This window comes from Tripterygium wilfordii, chromosome 23 (assembly GCF_013401445.1).
Source record: "Tripterygium wilfordii isolate XIE 37 chromosome 23, ASM1340144v1, whole genome shotgun sequence".
Lineage (NCBI taxonomy): Eukaryota > Viridiplantae > Streptophyta > Magnoliopsida > Celastrales > Celastraceae > Tripterygium > Tripterygium wilfordii.
The window spans coordinates 7,993,917-8,011,695 of record NC_052254.1 but is presented as its reverse complement, the minus strand read 5'-3'; positions in this window follow the sequence as shown (position 1 = coordinate 8,011,695).

Below are 17,779 nucleotides of genomic sequence, written 5' to 3'. Positions count from 1 at the left end.
CGGGATATTGGCAAATTCAAATTGACAAAAAGGATCGTTACAAAACGGCATTTACAGTTCCTTTTGGGCACTATGAATGGAATGTAATGCCATTCGGTTTAAAAAATGCTCCTTCGGAATTCCAAAGGATTATGAATGAAATATTTAACCCTTATTCAACCTTTACGATAGTTTACATTGATGATGTTTTAGTATTCTCAAAATCGCTAGACCAGCATGTAAAACATCTGGAACATTTTCTCAAAATCATTGAGAAAGCTGGACTTGTTGTATCTGCCAGAAAAATGAAATTATTCCAAACTGAGATTCGATTCTTGGGGCATGATATAACATATGGCTCAATTAAGCCCATTGAAAGAGCCATAAGTTTTTCGGAAAAATTTCCGGATGAAATAACTGATAAAAAACAGTTGTAGAGATTTCTGGGAAGTCTTAACTATCTTTCCGATTTTTACCAAGATCTAGCGATTGACGCTAAGATACTATTTGAAAGGTTAAAAAAGAAGAACACTCCAGATTGGTCCGAGGCTCATACTAGAGCCGTGCAGAAGATCAAAAGTAAGACCAAGGAAATTCCTTGCCTAGCATTACCAGATCCCAATGCTTATAAAATCGTCGAAACCGATGCCTCTGACAAAGGCTATGGAGGAATACTAAAGCAAAGATACGACAACAAAGAAAAATTAGTTAGATTTACGTCAGGAGTATGGTCAGGAAGTAGAGTAAATTATTCTACTGTTAAGAAGGAAGTCTTAGCCATAGTTTTATGCATTCAGAAATTTGAATATGATTTAATAAACCAGAAATTCCTGCTAAGAATAGATTGTAGTGCTGCTAAGGACATTCTTACTAAGGATGTTAAAAATTTAGCTTCTAAACAAATATTTGCTAGATGGCAAGGAATTCTATCTGTGTTTGATTTTGATATTGAATATATTAAAGGAGAGTTAAACTCTCTACCTGATTTTCTAACCAGAGAATTCTTGTAGGGATAGGAAACTCAAAGGAGTAATTAAATCCCCTAATTTCAAGAAAACGAGAAATTCTCCTTTACGAGAGGCAACTTCGTCATCTGACAAGTCTACCAGACTAGTTGAAGAAGCTTACAAATTCGCAGCACCAGCAGCTTCTAACAAAGAATTTACCTACCCGTTTATTCAGGTTACTTCCAAACAAATTGTTTCAGTGGAGGTAAATCATATGAACCTTAATCCTCTTGAGATTGCCCAGCTCTACCTTTTCAGGGATATGCATCCTGCAAATCATCCCAAAGACGTGTTCTTTTACCAACAAGTTCTAATAGAATCTGGTTCAGTTATTTTTGAGCCTACTGTCAAAGGAGCGGAATGGGCCTATTCAAAATTAGTAATAAAAAAGATCATGACTCTTGAAGATTGGGGTTTGGCCAGTCCGATATCTTTCAGGCAACTTCGCCACTTTGGTTATTTACCAAAACAATACAACTATTTCGACTATGTCGAAGCATGGAGCAGCGCTCTCTTTTACAATAATAAAGCCAGAAAATTTAGCTGGTGGATTCAATTCCAGTTAGAAAAAGACCCTGCCCATTACAAATTTCCAAACTGGTTTTACCGTTGGTTTTGGGATTGGGGTTTAATTCCATTATGTTTACCCCAAAATGTTTCGCAGGTTCAAGAAAAATTCTGTAAGTTCAACCAAGGGGTTAAAAACCTTAACTTACTATTTGTTGCATGCTATCAAATTCCTTGGATAGTAAAATGGGATTATGATATTTATCCCTACTCTTTGAAAAAATACCATCAGGAAGAAGCTTTTACTTATCTTAACCGAAGGATCTATGTGAAATGGTGGGATAAGTATCAGTTTTTTGATCAGAAGGGTATATTTGAAAATAGGGGAGTAATTAGTCTACCTTGAAGTACTACTTCTGTGGTCAGTGAAAAGAATAGTAATCTCATTGATCTCTTCAAAGATCTCCTAAAAGGAAATTCTCGTGAAGAGCTAAAAAGACAGCTATTTGAAGCTTTGGACTCATCCGGCTCATCAACTTCATCTCCTATCAAAATCTTATCCGACGATCCAGAGCATGCCGACAACCTAGACTCTTACTATGATGTAGACCCCCTACTAGGCCGAGAGGGGTAATCATTTCAGTACGCCCGTGATCATTGTACAGTTCTGCCGCCAGCACTTTCCTAGCAGGAGACAAGAAAAGTAACTTTTTGTGTGTCTAGGGAAATTTCTTTAAAGTTTATCGTTTGTTTTATTCTTAGGAGGAAATTGTGGTAGTTAGGCGAGGTGTACCCGCAATTACCCTTTTATCCTTGTAATTTTTCTATTTAAAGCCTTTCTCGTTTTTAGAAAGGGCATTGTAAAAAATTTGGAAGAAGAAGAATTGTGTGTGTGTGCTATCTTCCCGAGTCCATCGTCCTCTCAAGGAATCAGTTCTCTGGAAGCTCTTTGTAACCTTCATGTAAGATACTATCTTGTCTAGTAAATAATAGTTGTTTGTGTTATTTACGTTTATCTTCATGTGTTATTAATGTCTATGCCATATACTAGAGATTTAATACGTCGCCAGCATGTGATAGAACGAAGAATAGCTAGGTATGAACGTGTGCATGAAAGATATGGAACTTTATTATCCTTAACCAATCCTGTAAGCACTCCAGATTCATATTTTAGATTAAGAGCTAGACAACAGTTTATAGATAACCGCATAACTGAACTTCAGGGACAATGGCAGTACTTAGCGGATCAACTTGAAATATTGTCTCGCGGTTAAATCATCTATTCTCAGTGTTTATTAGTTTTTCATATTCTTAGTGGCTATTAGTTTTTCAATTTCTATATCCTGGTTAGTTTGGTATCGGAGCCAAGTTTCTTTTTCCTGTTGTGGAGGAGAGTGGTGTCCAGAGAGAGTCGTAACTGAGTAATCCTTAGTCGCGTTGCCAAGTTTCTTGTATCAGTTATTTCAACAGGAAAAAGAAACTTGGCTTCGATACCAAACTAACCAGGATATAGAAATTGAAAAACTAATAACCACTAAGAATATGAAAAACTAATAAACACTGAGAATAGATGATTTAACCGCGAGACAATATTTCAAGTTGATCCGCTAAGTACTGCCATTGTCCCTGAAGTTTAGTTATGCGGTTATCTATAAACTGTTGTCTAGCTCTTAATCTAAAATATGAATCTGGAGTGCTTACATGATTGGTTAAGGATAATAAAGTTCCATATCTTTCATGCACACGTTCATACCTAGCTATTCTTCGTTCTATCACACGCTGGCGACGTATTAAATCTCTAGTATATGGCATAGACATTAATAACACATGAAGATAAACGTAAATAACACAAACAACTATTATTTACTAGACAAGATAGTATCTTACATGAGGGTTACAAAGAGCTTCCAGAGAACTGATTCCTTGAGAGGACGATGGACTCGGGAAGATAGCACACACACACAATTCTTCTTCTTCCAAATTTTTTACAATGCCCTTTCTAAAAACGAGAAAGGCTTTAAATAGAAAAATTACAAGGATAAAAGGGTAATTGCGGGTACACCTCGACTAACTACCACAATTTCCTCCTAAGAATAAAACAAACGATAAACTTTAAAGAAATTTCCCTAGACACACAAAAAGTTACTTTTCTTGTCTCCTGCTAGGAAAGTGCTGGCGGCAGAACTGTACAATGATCACGGGCTTGCTGAAATGATTACCCCTCTCGGCCTAGTAGGGGGTCTACATCATAGTCAGAGTCTAGGTTGTCGGCATGCTCTGGATCGTAGGATAAGATTTTGATAGGAGATGAAGTTGATGAGCCGGATGAGTCCAAAGCTTCAAATAGCTGTCTTTTTAGCTCTTCACGAGAATTTCCTTTTAGGAGATCTTTGAAGAGATCAATGAGATTACTATTCTTTTCACTGACCACAGAAGTAGTACTTCCAGGTAGACTAATTACTCCCCTATTTTCAAATATACCCTTCTGATCAAAAAACTGATACTTATCCCACCATTTCACATATATCCTTCGGTTAAGATAAGTAAAAGCTTCTTCCTGATGGTATTTTTTCAAAGAGTAGGGATAAACATCATAATCCCATTTTACTATCCAAGGAATTTGATAGCATGCAACAAATAGTAAGTTAAGGTTTTTAACCCCTTGGTTGAACTTACAGAATTTTTCTTGAACCTGCGAAACATTTTGGGGTAAACATAATGGAATTAAACCCCAATCCCAAAACCAACGGTAAAACCAGTTTGGAAATTTGTAATGGGCAGGGTCTTTTTCTAACTGGAATTGAATCCACCAGCTAAATTTTCTGGCTTTATTACTATAAAAGAGAGCGCTGCTCCATGCTTTGACATAGTCGAAATAGTTGTATTGTTTTGGTAAATAACCAAAGTGGCGAAGTTGCCTGAAAGATATCGGACTGGCCAAACCCCAATCTTCAAGAGTCATGATCTTTTTTATTATTAATTTTGAATAGGCCCATTCCGCTCCTTTGACAGTAGGCTCAAAAATAACTGAACCAGATTCTATTAGAACCTGTTGGTAAAAGAACACGTCTTTGGGATGATTTGCAGGATGCATATCCCTGAAAAGGTAGAGCTGGGCAATCTCAAGAGGATTAAGGTTCATATGATTTACCTCCACTGAAACAATTTGTTTGGAAGTAACCTGAATAAACGGGTAGGTAAATTCTTTGTTAGAAGCTGCTGGTGCTGCGAATTTGTAAGCTTCTTCAACTAGTCTGGTAGACTTGTCAGATGACGAAGTTGCCTCTCGTAAAGGAGAATTTCTCGTTTTCTTGAAATTAGGGGATTTCATTACTCCTTTGAGTTTCCTATCCCTGCAAGAATTCTCTAGTTAGAAAATCAGGTAGAGAGTTTAACTCTTCTTTAATATATTCAATATCAAAATCAAACACAGATAGAATTCCTTGCCATCTAGCAAATATTTGTTTAGAAGCTAAATTTTTAACATCCTTAGTAAGAATGTCCTTAGCAGCACTACAATCTATTCTTAGCAGGAATTTCTAGTTTATTAAATCAGATTCAAATTTCTGAATGCATAAAACTATGGCTAAGACTTCCTTCTTAACAGTAGAATAATTTACTCTACTTCCTGACCATACTCCTAACGTAAATCTAACTAATTTTTCTTTGTTGTCGTATCTTTGCTTTAGTATTCCTCCATAGCCTTTGTCAGAGGCATCGGTTTCGATGATTTTGTAAGCATTGGGATCTGGTAATGCTAGGCAAGGAATTTCCCTCGTCTTACTTTTGATCTTCTGCACGGCTCTAGTATGAGCCTCGGACCAATCTGGAGTGTTCTTCTTTTTTAACCTTTCAAATAGTATCTTAGCGTCAATCGCTAGATCTTGGTAAAAATCAGAAAGATAGTTAAGACTTCCCAGAAATCTCTACAACTGTTTTTTATCAGTTATTTCATCCGGAAATTTTTCCGAAAAACTTATGGCTCTTTCAATGGGCTTAATTGAGCCATATGTTATATCATGCCCTAAGAATCGAATCTCAGTTTGGAATAATTTCATTTTTCTGGCAGATACAACAAGTCCAGCTTTCTCAATAATTTTGAGAAAATGTTCCAGATGTTTTACATGCTGGTCTAGCGATTTTGAGAATACTAAAACATCATCAATGTAAACTATAGTAAAGGTTGAATAAGGGTTAAATATTTCGTTCATAATCCTTTGGAATTCCGAAGGAGCATTTTTTAAACCGAATGGCATTACATTCCATTCATAGTGCCCAAAAGGAACTGTAAATGCCATTTTGTAACGGTCCTAATATTACATCATTTCCTAATATTACATCATGTGAAATATTTTTAACCAGAACAAAAGGGATAGAAATACATACCTGATTGTTGCAGACTACTGCCTTTTCCAGCTTATACCTTACCTGTAGAGGTTGCCGATTAGCTGATCTAATTACTTGGGTGGTCTCGGAAAAATACTTTGAAGGTACTAGGCCTTCTCGAATGCAACAGACATCTGCTCCAGAATCAATTAAGGCCTTTGCTGGAATATATATTCATTTTGAATTGAAATGGTTATCTGAGCAAACCATTTTTGCCTAGTAGACTCTATTATACTTATTTGAGGAGTTTCCTCATTTTTTGTTCCACTTGTTTCTCCTAGAGTTTCACCCATCGCTTCTTTCTTTAACATTTCCATCATAGGGTCTAAATGCTCATTTTCTTGATTTATCATGGAGTACTCTTCTAGAGAGCCAACCCGATCTTTTAGTGATTTTACCTCTTGTTTAAGAAGTTTTACTTCTTGTTGAAGATCATCTGTAGAGGTTTTTCTCGATACAGATTTTTCTTTTATTTTATTAATAATCTGTGTTACATCATATGGGATGGCAGTCATTTTACCTTCTATAGTAGAGGCTAAACCTCTGTCTTTTGACTGCAACAATTTTTCCCAGAATTTTCTTCTAGTCTCCGGATCTTGTATTTGATCTATTAGATCTAATACTAGATTATCTTCTCTTGTTATAACATTTAGACCACAATCACAGTCTTCCTCTTCTCCTTCACTATCTGATTCTTCTGATATTTCGGAGTCATCTGTTAATTCCATAATTCTTTTTTCTTCTTCTTTATTATTTAGCAAGGCTAATTCTAAAGATTTCTTCATACCTTCGTCTAGTTCCAGGGAGTCTATCGCCGTCTTTACTCGACATCTGTTGGCATAGTGACCTATTCGTCCGCACCTGTAACATGTAGCCGGCTTTCTATCTTTATTGCCGCCGGCAAAGCTCCTCTTTCCCTGCTTCTTTCTTCTGAATGTAGTTGGTGCTGACTTCTTTTTCCTATACTTTGGAGTGAATTCTTTGTAATGTCGTCGATGTTTATATTTATACTTCCTGTTCCCCCCAGATTTTTTCTCTCCAAAGTTAGAGAGATAACCAATTTGGCGGCAGAAATCAGCAAGAGCATTTTTGCCCATTTGCTTTTCCTTCTTCAACTGCATTTGTAATTTAAGTTCATTACATAGGGTAATTCCTTCACGCATAACTTGGTTGGATAATTCTCCCCAAGTAAGCATATTATAGGGTATTACCCCTTTATATTGAGTCATAAGACGATTTCGTATCCTTTCATAGAAAAGGATAGGTAATCCGGAAAGGAATTTTTCCTTCCAAAAATCTGAATTACAATCGCCTCTCTGCATAACTTTAGTAAAGAAGGTATCTTTATACCATTTATAATGAGAAAGATCCGGACATCTTAAATTCATCAAGGTTTCACTTGTCTTGTCTTGGTTTAACCAAGACTCTCCCAGAAAATGATTCAGGATTGTATAAATCAGAGTATTTAAACAATCTACTGTACCATCTTCTTTTTTGGCAGCCAAAATTTCAGCTTTCCCGATATCAGAAATACAGTAGTCCCACCAACCTTTTAGTTGGCCTGCGAAGCCTAAGACCAGTGCTTTGGTAATGCCTTCTTCTGATAGTCTTCTAGCATGTGCGGCTGCGGCAAACATAGCCATATGATGGACCTTTGTCAGTATTTGATATTCTGACAATCCATCAATATTCCATTCTACGACTGAAGTACCATCAAAAGATATTTGTTCTCTAATTGGTTCTTCATGTAACATGTCCATTGGGGATGGACGAGGATAATAAGGCTTAGAGCTTGATCCCTTATCGATTTTGTTAACTTCTAAATCGTGAATCATTTTTTCAACGTCATGAAGGGCCTCATTATTCTCTGCCACCTCGTCTTCTGTAACTTCTGAGCTACCAACACTCAGCACTGCTATTTCAGGCTTTTTTGACGAAGAACTACTCTCGTCTTTGCTTCGGACGTTACTTAGGATTTCTTCAATCAAGTCCTTATATGGCTCTAATTTTATCTGGTAGTCAGATCTTATCTGAGGTACCTGGGCTGACTTCGTTGTTGACTCAAGTTTTACTTGGTCTTTATCCTTTTGAATAGATCTTTCTATTTTGGTTAATTGCTTTCCTACAGTTTGTAGGAAATAATTTGTATAATTATTTTGATTTAGAACACTCTTAATATCTCCTTCCAATTTGAAGGGAGTAGCAGGAATATCCTGAGCATCCTTTTTAATAATTAAATTCAACGGTGGTGGATGCACTGCAACCATCTCTCTTCCTTGAGTAGAGACGAATTTCGTCTCAATTACCATTACCTCTCTAAAATTTTCTTCGTCCATTTCTAGATTTCTTTCGTTTAATCGATTTGAGGAAAATGGTTCTGAAGTTTTTAAAGTATAAGCAGACTCCGACCATTGAGGTATATAAGTTTCCCTTTCTACGAAGCCCATCTTCCTGTGCAGTTCTCGATAGAACATCAGAAACGTAGGAGGGTTTAAACCTTGGATTTTATGACGAAAGATACAGGCTGTGTACATAGAGATCCATCTTCGCCTCATTGGCTCCGGGGTTCGTCTGAAAAACCAATGTTGAGCGTAGCTATTCCTTTTAAAGGAATACTGAAGCACCGCTATTTTGGTCTCTGTGAACCCAATAAGATTTTGCCCGATTTGGATCTTTTCTTCTTTGGTTAACGGAGGACCGAACATGGGAATTTCAATTTCATTTACTGTTTTCTTTGAAGATTGTCCTCTTTCGAGAACATTCAAACTGTTCTCATCGATATATCCCATGTCAGATGGGGTTGGAGACGGGACTCTCCTATATGTGGGATGGCTTATATTTTCTTCGGATGTCACTACTCCGTCTGTTTTTGGAGTACTACTCATTGAAGATATCGATGGTCTTGCTTCTAAAAATTCTTTTTTCAGATTTCCAAGGTCTAGTTTGACCGATCTGTTTTTAGAGAATTTTATCTCTACACTACCATCATTATTTTCTTTTATTTTTTCTAGCACTCTATTCTCCCTTTTAGGAGGTGTTACTGCTGATTCTAACTTCCATGTTTCTCGAAGTTTAACTTCATTCCATGAAATCGTTTTTGGAACAACCTTATTCGATTTAGCTATATCTGTTATAAACAGAGTAGTTTCACCCTTTCTATTAGAAAGAGTATTCGGCAGTGGTCTAACCTGGGGGGCTATGGTATTCATAGCTTTGTAACATACCCTATAGATCAGGGCTACAGGTTCAGATCCGGACTGCATATCCAATCCATTTAACTGGATGTTTAGTTCCAATGATTTTAGTATATTTGTATCTGTCAACGATACACTAAAATTCGGAAAACAGGCAAAATATGCAGGACCATCGCATAGTGTAGTTTCTACACATCCCAGAAGAGAATCTTGAAATTTGTTGTGTCTTTTATCTCTGACACATATCAACACCGAAGTGTTTAACCCGAGCCGAGTTAATGGTTTCAATGCAATTTGCACCATGCCCAGGTGAATATACTTGTATGATTCTTGATGTTCTTTTATCAGATTTTCTGATAAGAGTCGGAAAGTATCATCTCCTTCTTTTAAAGTGATAGTTTCTTCAGCAGTTTTAACAATATAATCACATTTAAAAATAAAAGATCCTATAGATTTATAAATTTTTTGAGCAGAAACTGGAGGTAGACTCCAGTTTTGCAGTTTTTCTTCAATATTATCATACCTAATAATTTCTTTATTCTTATTAGCATTAGTATTTGAGCTAGATGTCTTATTCCTATTAAGAAGGTTCATGATGTCTTCCAGGTATGTCAAAAACCTTTCTGTCAACGATTTTACGCCACAACACGCCTTTCTCGGCTCAAACGGGCAACGCGACTAAGGATTACTCAGTTACGACTCTCTCTGGACACCACTCTCCTCCACAACAGGAAAAAGAAACTTGGCTCCGATACCAAACAAACCAGGATATAGAAATTGAAAAACTAATAACCACTAAGAATATGAAAAACTAATAAACACTGAGAATAGATGAATCTGGAGTGCTTACAGGATTATTAGTTTGGTAAATAACCAGGATAACTTGGTCTATTCGCGTCTTTACCTTACGAAACATGGCACGAAGGCTCAACTAGCACGTTAGACTTTTAACAGCACTCAATAGAGCACAACGGTCCACATTGATTATTTGGAATTGCTCAACTCTCTCCATAAAGGAGCTTTTCACGTCTTTGAGCAATTTGAGACATAACTTGGTATATTCGCGTCTTTACCTTTTGAAACGTTGCACGAAGGCTCAACTAGCAAGTTAGACTTTTAACAGCACTCAATAAAGTACAACGGTCCACATTGATGCTTTGGAATTGCTCAACTCTCTCCATAGAGGAGCTTTTCACATCTTTGAGCAATTTGAAACATAACTTGGTCTATTCACGTCTTTACCTTACGAAATGTTGCACATAGGCTCAACTAGCAAGTTAGACTTTTAAGAGCACTAAATAGACTACAACGGCCCACATTGATGCTTTGGAATTGCTCAACTCTCTCTATAGAGGAGTTCTCACCTTTTTGTGCAATTTCAAACACAACTTGGCCTATTCGCATCTTTACCTTACGAAACGTGGCACGAAGGCTCAACTAGCAAGTTAGACTTTTAAGAGCACTAAATAGAGTAAAACGGTCCACGTTGATGCCTTGGAATTGCTCAACTCTCTCCATGGAGGAGCTTTTGACGTTTTTGAGCAATTTGAGACATAACTTGGTCTAATCGCGTCTTTACCTTACGAAACGTGGCAAGAAGGCTCAACTAGCAAGTTATACTTTTAAGAGAACTAAATAGAGTACAACGGTCCACATTGATGCTTTGGAATTGCTGAACTCCCTCCATAGAGGAGTTTTTCACGTTTTTGTGCAATTTCAAACATAACTTGGTCTATTCGCGTCTTTACCTTACGAAACGTTGCACGAAGGCTCAACTAGCACGTTAGACTTTTAACAACACTCAATAGAGCACAACGGTCCACATTGATGATTTGGAATTGCTCAACTCTCCCCATAGAGGAGCTTTTCACGTCTTTGAGCAATTTGAGACATAACTTGGTATATTCGCGTCTTTACCTTACAAAACGTTGCACGAAGGCTCAACTAGAAAGTTAGACTTTTAACAGCACTCAATAAAGTACAACGGTCCGCATTGATGCTTTGAAATTGCTCAGCTCTCTCCATAGAGGAGCTTTTCACGTCTTTGAGCAATTTGAGACATAACTTGGTCTATTCACGTCTTTCCCATACGAAACGTTGCACATAGGCTCAACTAGCAAGTTAAACTTTTAAGAACACTAAATAGAGTACAACGGTCCACATTGATGCTTTGGAATTGCTCAACTCTCTCCATACAGGAGCTTTTGACGTTTTTGAGCAATTTGAGACATAACTTGGTCTATTCACGTCTTTACCTAACGAAACGAGGCACGAAGGCTCAACTAGCAAGTTAGACTTTTAAGAGCACTAAATAGAGTACAACGGTCCACATTGATGCTTTGGAATTGCTCAACTCTCTCCATAGAGGAGCTTTTCACTTCTTTGAGCAATTTGAGACATAACTTGGTCTATTCACGTCTTTACCTTACGAAACGTTGCACATAGGCTCAACTAGCAAGTTAGACTTTTAAGAGCACTAAATAGAGTACAACGGTCCACATTGATGCTTTGGAATTGCTCAACTCTCTCCATACAGGAGCTTTTGACGTTTTTGAGCAATTTGAGACATAACTTGATCTATTCGCGTCTTTACCTAACGAAATGAGGCACGAAGGCTCAACTAGCAAGTTCAAATTTTAAGAGCACTAAATAGAGTACGACGGTCCACTTTGATGCTTTGGAATTCCTCAACTCTCTCCATAGAGGAGCTTTTCACGTCTTTGAGCAATTTGAGACATAACTTGGTCTATTCGCGTTTTTACCTTACGAGACGTGGCACGAAGGCTCAACTAGCAAGTTAGACTTTTAAGAGAACTAAATAGAGTACAACGGTCCACATCGATGCTTTGGAATTGCTCAACTCTTTCCATAGAGGAGTTTTCACGTTTTTGTGCAATTTCAAACACAATTTGGTCTATTCGCATCTTTACCTTACGAAACGTGGCACAAAGGCTCAACTAGCAAGTTAGACTTTTAAGAGCTCTAAATAAAGCAAAACGGTCCACGTTGATGCTTTGAAATTGCTCAACTCTCTCCATGGAGGAGCTTTTGAAGTTTTTGAGCAATTTGAGACATAACTTGGTCTATTCGCGTCTTTACCTAACGAAATGAGGCACGAAGGCTCAACTAGCAAGTTAGACATTTAAGAGCACTAAATAGAGTAAAACGGTCCACGTTGATGCCTTGGAATTGCTCAACTCTCTCCATGGAGAAGCTTTTGACGTTTTTGAGCAATTTGAGACATAACTTGGTCTATTCGCGTCTTTACCTTACGAAACGTGGCACGAAGGCTCAACTAGCAAGTTATACTTTTAAGAGAACTAAATAGAGTACAACGGTCCACATTGATGCTTTGGAATTGCTGAACTCCCTCCATAGAGGAGCTTTTCACATCTTTGAGCAATTTGAGACATAACTTGGTCTATTCACGTCTTTACCTTACGAAACGTTGCACATAGGCTCAACTAGCAAGTTAGACTTTTAAGAGCACTAAATAGACTACAACGGCCCACATTGATGCTTTGGAATTGCTCAACTCTCTCCATAGAGGAGTTCTCACCTTTTTGTCCAATTTCAAACACAACTTGGCCTATTCGCATCTTTACCTTACGAAACGTGGCACGAAGGCTCAACTAGCAAGTTAGACTTTTAAGAGCACTAAATAAAGCAAAACGGTCCACGTTGATGCTTTGGAATTGCTCAACTCTCTCCATGGAGGAGCTTTTGAAGTTTTTGAGCAATTTGAGACATAACTTGGTCTATTCGGGTCTTTACCTTACGAAACGTGGCAAGAATGCTCAACTAGCGAGTTAGACTTTTAAGAGAACTAAATAGGGTACAACGGTCCACATTGATGCTCCCGAATTTCTCAACTCTCTCCATAGAGGAGCTTTTCTTGTCGTTGAGCAATTTGAGACTTAACTTGGTCTATTCGCGTCTTTACCTTACGAAATGTGGCACGAAGGCTCAACAAGCAAGTTAGACTTTTAAGAGCGCTAAATAGAGTACAACGGTCCACATTGATGCTTTGGAATTGCTCAACTCTTTCCATAGAGGAGTTTTCACGTTTTTGTGGAATTTCAAACGCAACTTGGTCTATTTGCATCTTTACCTTATGAAAAGTGGCACGAAGGCTCAACTAGCAAGTTAGACTTTTAAGAGCACTAAATAGAGTACGACGGTCCACTTTGATGTTTTGGAAGTCCTCAACTCTCTCCATAGAGGAGCTTTTCACGTCTTTGAGCAATTTGAGACTTAACTTGGTCTATTCGCGTCTTTACCTTACGAAACGTGGCACGAAGGCTCAACTAGCACGTTAGACTTTTAACAACACTCAATAGAGCACAACGGTCCACATTGATGATTTGGAATTGCTCAACTCTCCCCATAGAGGAGCTTTTCACGTCTTTGAGCAATTTGAGACATAACTTGGTATATTCGCGTCTTTACCTTACGAAACGTTGCACGAAGGCTCAACTAGAAAGTTAGACTTTTAACAGCACTCAATAAAGTACAACGGTCCGCATTGATGCTTTGAAATTGCTCAACTCTCTCCATAGAGGAGCTTTTCACGTCTTTGAGCAATTTGAGACATAACTTGGTCTATTCACGTCTTTCCCATACGAAACGTTGCACATAGGCTCAACTAACAAGTTAAACTTTTAAGAACACTAAATAGAGTACAACGGTCCACATTGATGCTTTGGAATTGCTCAACTCTCTCCATACAGGAGCTTTTGACGTTTTTGAGCAATTTGAGACATAACTTGGTCTATTCACGTCTTTACCTAACGAAACGAGGCACGAAGGCTCAACTAGCAAGTTAGACTTTTAAGAGCACTAAATAGAGTACAACGGTCCACATTGATGCTTTGGAATTGCTCAACTCTCTCCATAGAGGAGCTTTTCACGTCTTTGAGCAATTTGAGACATAACTTGGTCTATTCACGTCTTTACCTTACGAAACGTTGCGCATAGGCTCAACTAGCAAGTTAGACTTTTAAGAGCACTAAATAGAGTACAACGGTCCACATTGATGCTTTGGAATTGCTCAACTCTCTCCATACAGGAGCTTTTGACATTTTTGAGCAATTTGAGACATAACTTGATCTATTCGCGTCTTTACCTAACGAAATGAGGCACGAAGGCTCAACTAGCAAGTTCTAATTTTAAGAGCACTAAATAGAGTACGACGGTCCACTTTGATGCTTTGGAATTCCTCAACTCTCTCCATAGAGGAGCTTTTCACGTCTTTGAGCAATTTGAGACATAACTTGGTCTATTCGCGTTTTTACCTTACGAGACGTGGCACGAAGGCTCAACTAGCAAGTTAGACTTTTAAGAGAACTAAATAGAGTACAACGGTCCACATCGATGCTTTGGAATTGCTCAACTCTTTCCATAGAGGAGTTTTCACATTTTTGTGCAATTTCAAACACAATTTGGTCTATTCGCATCTTTACCTTACGAAACGTGGCACAAAGGCTCAACTAGCAAGTTAGACTTTTAAGAGCTCTAAATAAAGCAAAACGGTCCACGTTGATGCTTTGGAATTGCTCAATCTCTCCATAGAGGAGCTTTTGAAGTTTTTGAGCAATTTGAGACATAACTTGGTCTATTCGGGTCTTTACCTTACGAAACGTGGCAAGAATGCTCAACTAGCAAGTTAGACTTTTAAGAGAACTAAATAGGGTACAACGGTCCACATTGATGCTCCCGAATTTCTCAACTCTCTCCATAGAGGAGCTTTTCTTGTCGTTGAGCAATTTGAGACTTAACTTGGTCTATTCGCGTCTTTACCTTACGAAATGTGGCACGAAGGCTCAACAAGCAAGTTAGACTTTTAAGAGCGCTAAATAGAGTACAACGGTCCACATTGATGCTTTGGAATTGCTCAACTCTTTCCATAGAGGAGTTTTCACGTTTTTGTGGAATTTCAAACGCAACTTGGTCTATTTGCATCTTTACCTTATGAAAAGTGGCACGAAGGCTCAACTAGCAAGTTAGACTTTTAAGAGCACTAAATAGAGTACGACGGTCCACTTTGATGTTTTGGAAGTCCTCAACTCTCTCCATAGAGGAGCTTTTCACGTCTTTGAGCAATTTGAGACTTAACTTGGTCTATTCGCGTCTTTACCTTACGAAACGTGGCACGAAAGCTCAACAAGAAAGTTGGACTTTTAAGAGCACTAAATAGAGTACAACGGTCCACATTCGTGCTTTGGAATTGCTCAACTCTCTCCATAGAGGAGCTTTTCACGTTTTTTTGAAATTTCACACATAACTTGGTCTATTCTTGTCTTTACCTAACGAAATGAGGCACGAAGGCTCAACTAGAAAGTTAGACTTTTAACAGCACTCAATAAAGTACAACGGTTCGCATTGATGCTTTGAAATTGCTCAACTCTCTCCATAGAGGAGCTTTTCACGTCTTTGAGCAATTTGAGACATAACTTGGTCTATTCACGTCTTTCCCATACGAAACGTTGCACATAGGCTCAACTAACAAGTTAAACTTTTAAGAACACTAAATAGAGTACAACGGTCCACATTGATGCTTTGGAATTGCTCAACTCTCTCCATACAGGAGCTTTTGACGTTTTTGAGCAATTTGAGACATAACTTGGTCTATTCACGTCTTTACCTAACGAAACGAGGCACGAAGGCTCAACTAGCAAGTTAGACTTTTAAGAGCACTAAATAGAGTACAACGGTCCACATTGATGCTTTGGAATTGCTCAACTCTCTCCATAGAGGAGCTTTTCACGTCTTTGAGCAATTTGAGACATAACTTGGTCTATTCACGTCTTTACCTTACGAAACGTTGCGCATAGGCTCAACTAGCAAGTTAGACTTTTAAGAGCACTAAATAGAGTACAACGGTCCACATTGATGCTTTGGAATTGCTCAACTCTCTCCATACAGGAGCTTTTGACATTTTTGAGCAATTTGAGACATAACTTGATCTATTCGCGTCTTTACCTCACGAAATGAGGCACGAAGGCTCAAATAGCAAGTTCTAATATTAAGAGCACTAAATAGAGTACGACGGTCCACTTTGATGCTTTGGAATTCCTCAACTCTCTCCATAGAGTTGCTTTTCACGTCTTTGAGCAATTTGAGACATAACTTGGTCTATTCGCGTTTTTACCTTACGAGACGTGGCACGAAGGCTCAACTAGCAAGTTAGACTTTTAAGAGAACTAAATAGAGTACAACGGTCCACATCGATGCTTTGGAATTGCTCAACTCTTTCCATAGAGGAGTTTTCACGTTTGTGTGCAATTTCAAATACAATTTGGTCTATTCGCATCTTTACCTTACGAAACGTGGCACAAAGGCTCAACTAGCAAGTTAGACTTCTAAGAGCTCTAAATAAAGCAAAACGGTCCACGTTGATGCTTTGGAATTGCTCAACTCTCTCCATAGAGGAGCTTTTGAAGTTTTTGAGCAATTTGAGACATAACTTGGTCTATTCGGGTCTTTACCTTGCGAAACGTGGCAAGAATGCTCAACTAGTAAGTTAGACTTTTAAGAGAACTAAATAGGGTACAACGGTCCACATTGATGCTCCCGAATTTCTCAACTCTCTCCATAGAGGAGCTTTTCTTGTCGTTGAGCAATTTGAGACTTAACTTGGTCTATTCGCGTCTTTACCTTACGAAATGTGGCACGAAGGCTCAACAAGCAAGTTAGACTTTTAAGAGCGCTAAATAGAGTACAACGGTCCACATTGATGCTTTGGAATTGCTCAACTCTCTCCATAGAGGAGCTTTTCACGTTTTTTTGAAATTTCACACATAACTTGGTCTATTCGCGTCTTTACCTAACGAAATGAGGCACGAAGGCTCAACTAGCAAGTTAGAATTTTAAGAGCACTAAATAGAGTAAAACGGTCCACGTTGATGCCTTGGAATTGCTCAACTCTCTCCATGGAGAAGCTTTTGACGTTTTTGAGCAATTTGAGACATAACTTGGTCTATTCGCGTCTTTACCTTACGAAACGTGGCACGAAGGCTCAACTAGCAAGTTATACTTTCAAGAGAACTAAATAGAGTACAACGGTCCACATTGATGCTTTGGAATTGCTGAACTCCCTCCATAGAGGAGTTTTTCACGTTTTTGTGCAATTTCAAACATAACTTGGTCTATTCGCGTCTTTACATTACGAAACGTTGCACGAAGGCTCAACTAGCACGTTAGACTTTTAACAACACTCAATAGAGCACAACGGTCCACATTGATGATTTGGAATTGCTCAACTCTCCCCATAGAGGAGCTTTTCACGTCTTTGAGCAATTTGAGACATAACTTGGTCTATTCACGTCTTTCCCATACGAAACGTTGCACATAGGCTCAACTAGCAAGTTAAACTTTTAAGAACACTAAATAGAGTACAACGGTCCACATTGATGCTTTGGAATTGCTCAACTCTCTCCATACAGGAGCTTTTGACGTTTTTGAGCAATTTGAGACATAACTTGGTCTATTCACGTCTTTACCTAACGAAACGAGGCACGAAGGCTCAACTAGCAAGTTAGACTTTTAAGAGCACTAAATAGAGTACAACGGTCCACATTGATGCTTTGGAATTGCTCAACTCTCTCCATAGAGGAGCTTTTCACGTCTTTGAGCAATTTGAGACATAACTTGGTCTATTCACGTCTTTACCTTACGAAACGTTGCACATAGGCTCAACTAGCAAGT